We start from the raw sequence: 6000 nt of genomic DNA on the forward strand, positions 1-6000 counted from the left end.
ATACACATTACACGTTATAATATATATTATTATGTGTTATATGCAGATATGTATATGTTAGAGTGTCTGACTATCATAATGGAAAGTCTACAATAAGCTTCTAGGGACACAGAGTCAAGGTTCCTGGGTTCTAATTCCAGGCTCTCCTAACTTGCCATTTGGAAAAGATACCTACGTTCACAGCAGAGCTCAGTTTCTCACTCAATAAAAATAGTACTGCACAAGAACAGCTGCCAGCACATAAAGTCTCCAAAGTCTCTTGAAATTAGGACAGTATGGACCAAACAACATGAGCGCTAGTCTAGCTGTCAGTTGGCCAGATTGCAAAGAGAAGCATATGCAAATACATTATTTGTGACTCAGTGATTTGGATACTTCCCCCCCTCCCCAATTTACTTAAATGTCATAATTGACTAACAAATTTGGGAACTTAAGGTGACGAGTGAACATCCTTAATCAGAGACTCACTGGCCTAAATATATTCAATCCCACACCACTTGGATACCAGAAGAATCCTGGCTGAATCCCACTGCAATTTACATGAAAACACATAGGCTATAGAAACCACAAAGCAATCACCTCCTCAGATGAAAATAACTTTATTTTGTCTAGGGGGCCATAAGAGGGAGCCCAATAGGCATATCTATTCCATCACAGTGGAGACCATTTCATGATCCCTTTGTATTACTATATACATATTGTCTTATAGGTCACTAGGCTGCACACTGAGCTGCAAAATGACTAACGGAACCAGGCACGTAGTAGGTACACAAATTTTTGTAGTCAAGTAACCAAAATTACTGTAAATTAAGCAAGGAATTAATTTGCCATTCATTGCTCAACCAGTTCAGACACTAGAACTAAGCCCTTCTCACTGTGATAGAGACATATGATTCAATCCACGCAGCAAACATTCACTTTGGGCAAAGCGAAGTCCAAAGATGATCATAATACCAATATTGGAAGAGAAAGTGAAGGACCACCACTTTTCCTTCTCCCATTCAGTCTTCCAACAAGTGTTTCCCTGTGCCCGTGTGTCCAAATCTTTGCTAGGTGCTGGGGAGTCAAGGATGAATAAACCCATAGTCCTTCATCCCAGATTAGAGGGGGAGACAAATGGAAACAAAACCCAAACTGCCATGCAGGGTGATAAGAGTTACAGAGACTAAAGCAAAGTGTCAAGACCACCTGTTCAGAAGGTTTATGGCCGTAGGGTCATTTTCAAGTACCTGGCTGTACTGTCCTCTCAGATTGCTCTAGTCAAAAGCCTGGCTGAGATGCTGGATATTTGAGAAAGTCGGCCTAAAGAACATGTTAACCATTCATTCCCCTAGGTTTTCAGAGCTCTATTTTTGCACTGGGGACAATTGCCAGAATCTCCACCGCTGAACCACAGTAGCTCAGGCTCCTAAAGACAAACTCCCACTGGGTTTCTTTTCATTGTTATGCCTTGTGCATTTTTTATTCTCATAAAAGATGACCGAATAAAGAACTTCACTTCATTTTCTATAGAGCTGAGGTTCAAGTACTGGCCATTACATGATCTGATATTTCATAGACATATATACTAGTTGCCAGACACCATAGTAAGCCCTCCACAAATGTTACATGACGTATCCTTACAACTTTGATGCATCCCTGCCATCTCTGGACCCTGGTTTTTTTGGGGTTTTTTTCTGTTAACTTGGCCACTGAGAAGCTCAGAGCTAAATTAAATAGTCCAAAGTAATAAACACATAGGATTGCAGTTTAATTACCTTTACCCCTGTATAAAATTTTGATCTTCCTTCCCCTACCATTTTTACCAATGTCTTCATTTTGTGGGATTTTTACTATGCATTTTTGCAGACACAGTTCTGAAAGTCCATACTCTATAACAAAAACAAATTACTATAATCATCCATTGTAATTTCTTTTTTGTCTCAATTGTCAGAAGAGTTTCCATGAATAGCTAATTTGGAGTTGACCCTTTAGGTATCACACCTTGGTCACTTGAAAACTCAGATAATGCAGTATTTCCCACAATCATCTAGTTCAGAATCTGTTTATGAAAATGTGAAAAGAGGCAAAGGGGAAAGGTTGAATGACTTAACTTACAACACAGGGTGACCACGAGATTATTTTCAGACCTGCCCCCAAGGGCCCTTTCAATCTTGTATTATATCCGGACAGTCCCATTTTGCCCCTTCCCCAGCTGCTACTTTTGTAGACCAGCTATACCACCACAGGCCCTTGGTCCCCTTAGGGCTGCCAAGGCCAGAGGCACTGCCAGAACTGCTGAGTGAGAAGGCACTGCTATCATCCAGTGATGTCTGTTCCCTGGAATTTTGCTCTTAGCACTGACAATGCCTCTGGAACTCATAAAGATTCTGTTGATACCCAGGGAGTTGAAGGTCAATGTCTTCAGGGAATCAAGGTAAAGCGTAAGACAAACTGCTGCTGAGGATTTCTGTGTACTCCACGCAAATGCCCCCAGGAAGAACTTGCAGAAATAACTCTCAGCATTGTCATTTGATAGAATGGACTAGCTTTCATCTCAAAAAAAAGGGGGGGGGGACACAGAGATAAAGACTGAACCACACAGACATACACAGGTCCAGATCCTGACATACTCAGTTGGTATCCACTTAGGATGCTTAGTCAGGTGTTCTTAGGAACACAACGTTTGGGCACAACCATTCATTTATTTAACAAAGATTTCTCCAGCTCCAATTGTGTGCTAAGCACTGTGTGAGATGCTGGAGAATCAAGAGTTAAAGAGTCAAGCCTCTTTGTCTCAAGGACTCTGTATTCTAGATGGGGGAGACAGGTATTCAACAAGTACCAACTGAAATGAAAATTCAGATTGCAAATAAGACCAAAGAAGGAGGAAAAAAAGAAGAAACTAAAAACACTATGATGGTTCTAAGAAGGAATGAGGGACTACCTTTGCTCATGTGATCATGGAAGGGCTTTTTAAGAAGGTGACACATAATCTTACACTAGAATGACAAAAAGGAGCTTAAAGAAACCGATCACCTTTACTCTGATTTCCACCAAAAAGATGAGCTTACTAAAAAAAAAAAAAAAAAACCCTCCAAAAAACAAACTTGCAATCCCATTTGTCGCTCCACACATGCCATCCTTCAAACAACTGCAAAAATCCCAGGAAAGGAAAGGGAATCCACAACTTTCTCTTCTCTTAAGGAAATTTTAAGAAATCACCTTTTCCCAAAAATGCTAGATTAAAAAGAAGTTGTCTTAATTCATTATGATGGCAGAATAAAGAATCTAAAAGGGGAGAAATGGAATGTTTATTCCTCCTGTGAATTCAGTTACTCTATAAAACAATATTCCAATGTCAATAAAATTATGCCTTTGCATTATGATGCCAACAGGAATTGCTTCATTAAAAAAATAGTTCTATGGCTATATTTAGTAGCACTTACTCTCACTCACTAAAAAAGAAAAGCAAATCATATCTACTACCAGATGGTCCCACTTCCAATATATATAAAACTTTGAAATTCATTAAAAATAAGATTCTGATAGTATCAGTTTAACATGTACAAATAATAAATGGTTGTTCATCAATGCTTTTCCATATAATACCCCACACAAATCATTTACTGTTGAATTTCTGTTAGACTCAATTAAAACCCTTAGCCAACTGGCATGAAAACATCCACTGCTCAAAATACTGTCCATCAAAATACCTTTCTCTTTAATGTTGCTTAGTCCCTGACTTGTTTCAGAATAAGAAAGGTAAGCAGAAGTGAATTAGGGAGCAGATCAGTCACTGTGAATTTTCAGAATGAATCATGGAATATTTTGACTAAAATGCATTTTTATTACTTTGTAATATAGTGCGTGCTACATATTATTAAAATGTCAATAAGCATGCTAAACTAAAATAAAGCCAAATAATGTAAAGATATTGCTGAACTGGTCTACATGATCCAGTACATTTACCATTATAAAAACTGCTGTGCTCAGACATTAATACACTGTCCAAGGAATGCTTAATTTTTTGAACTTCAAAACTGGTCTTTAAAACTACATCTCACTAGCACCTGAAACCAGTAACAGGCTAAGGGGAAAAGTTTGTTTCAAATTTATTTACTGACGATTAGGCACAGTGTTTCAATCTTCACAAATTCGAAATGTGTGTGGAGAAGGGAGGGTGGAGAGTCTGAACTTGTTTGTTCAGGTAAACTCTTCCCTCTTTCTGTGAGTCAGTTTATGAATTGTTAAGCTTCTAGACCCTTTCTGTAAAATTTCCTATTTATGGAAAATTATACATTTAACCTTTAATACATTAAAAAAAACCTCCCCATGCTCCCGCCCCCCTCGACAAATCGGAAGGCTTAAGAATTAGCACCAATATTAATTCAACAATGGTCATTGGGAAATCCTCCTCCAAAATGACAACCGCAGCTAAGAAGGACGCGATCTATTAGGGGGAAAAAAAAACAAAAAACAAAAAAAACAAAAAAAAAAACCCTCCCCCAATTTAGTCCTCCTCCGCAGGAGGTCGGCGGGCCGGGAGGCCGGGGCGGGGGAGAGCACAGCTGGCACAACTCCTGGTTGCCAGAACCAACTCGAGGCGACCCAGAGGAAGATGCTGCGTCAAAAGAAGAGCAAGGCAAAGAAGCGCGACCCTGGAGGCTAGCGAAATCGCCACCGAGTCCCCGAGGAGGCGGGGAGAAGCCAAGTCGCCAGGCACCGGCGACAGCGAACGCCAACATTCGGGATTATTCTCCTTTCCAAACCCCGGAGTTCCGGAGCAGGAGAAAAAAGGGGGATGGGGGACCCACAGTCCCTTTAAACCGCCTCCCCGCTCCCCCCCCCCGGTGTCTGCCAACCTTTTCCGAACCCCCGTGTCACAGAACTTCCTCATCATGGAAACTTCCACTCGGTTCGGCGCTGAGGATGCCAAACTCCATTTCACAAGGAGCCTGTCAACAGCTGGGCTTGGGGGTTTGAGGAACAGAGCCGCTGCGATTGGAGGGGGCCCCCAGCCACCCAGCTCCACCACTGCCCACGCTGGGGCTCCCGGACTGCCGCCGCGCGGTGCCGGAGCACCAGGGGCACCTCCTCCCGGACCCGGGGTGCAGAAACCCGGCGGAGGCAGGTAACGCGGCGGCTGACACCCCCCCCACCCACACCCGCCTGCCCGCCAAAAAAAAAAAAAAAAGGGTTGAGCGCCCNCCCCACACGCCCCCGCCTCCGCGCACCTCTCGCCAAATTACCAGTGCCCTCGAGACGGTTGGGTTGAGCGCCCCTGCCCGGGGAAGGCAGCCTGCAGGCGCTTGCCCCGAGCCCGGGGAACCGAAGGTCTCCTTTCCAAGCGCACTCACATTATTCATGCAAAGTTAATCCCCGCCGCGTCACGGCCGCCCGCCCGAGGATGTGCGCCTTCCTTGGCCAAGCCCCGCAGTCTCCACCCTCCTCCGCCCCCTCCTCCCGGCGGCGGGGTCCCAGGGAGCGCAGGCGACGGGACGTCGCTCGAGTCCTGCAAAATGTCAACTCCTTGGGCGAAAAGAGGCGGCCGCCGCCAGGGCCGCGCCGGCCCTCCCCGGCCACTCCACTTTTATAGGCGTAGGAAGCGAGTGTGGTCCGGGCACCGATGTCCCCGCCTCTCCAGGCCCCCCGCGCGCCGGGCCCGCCCCGGCCAGCTCCGCGGGCGCTGCCTTATTCCGGGCCCGGGGCGCCGGCTCCGCGCGGCGTCTGCGAACCGGTGACCTGGTTTCCCCTTCAACCCTCGCCGCGGTCCTACTCGCGCGGCGGCGGCTGCGGCTAAGAACAAGCAAACCCGGCTCCGCCAGCGGCGCAGCGAGGAAATGGCCTCCCAGCCGCTCGCCCCGCCGCGGCGAACGCCCCGAGCTGCCCGGCTGGCACCCGACGCCCCCCGCTCGGCCCAGGGCCGGCGCCCAGAAGTGTCCTCCCCTCGGCGCTCGCGGACCCCTACCCCGCGGCCCACGCGCACACCGCCCCGGGCTGGCCGCCTCCGCACCTGCC

At 46.2% G+C, this 6000-nt stretch overlaps 1 protein-coding gene across 7 annotated transcripts in view; it reads right to left on the bottom strand.

Moving 5' to 3' along the window:
- Positions 1 to 5607, bottom strand: part of THRB (thyroid hormone receptor beta) — a 372559-nt gene extending 366952 nt beyond the window's left edge. For 5 of the 7 annotated variants that reach the window (XM_034662071.1, XM_034662074.1, XM_034662076.1 and 2 more), the window contains exon 1: positions 5232 to 5607. The gene's annotated coding sequence lies outside the window, so the exon portion shown is untranslated. The remainder of the gene's footprint in view (positions 1 to 5231) is intronic. The other 2 variants (XM_002928031.4, XM_034662073.1) reach the window with 1 other exon arrangement.
- Positions 5608 to 6000: the final 393 nt, after the last annotated feature.

Source organism: Ailuropoda melanoleuca, chromosome 6 (assembly GCF_002007445.2).
Source record: "Ailuropoda melanoleuca isolate Jingjing chromosome 6, ASM200744v2, whole genome shotgun sequence".
Taxonomy (NCBI): Eukaryota; Metazoa; Chordata; class Mammalia; order Carnivora; family Ursidae; genus Ailuropoda; species Ailuropoda melanoleuca.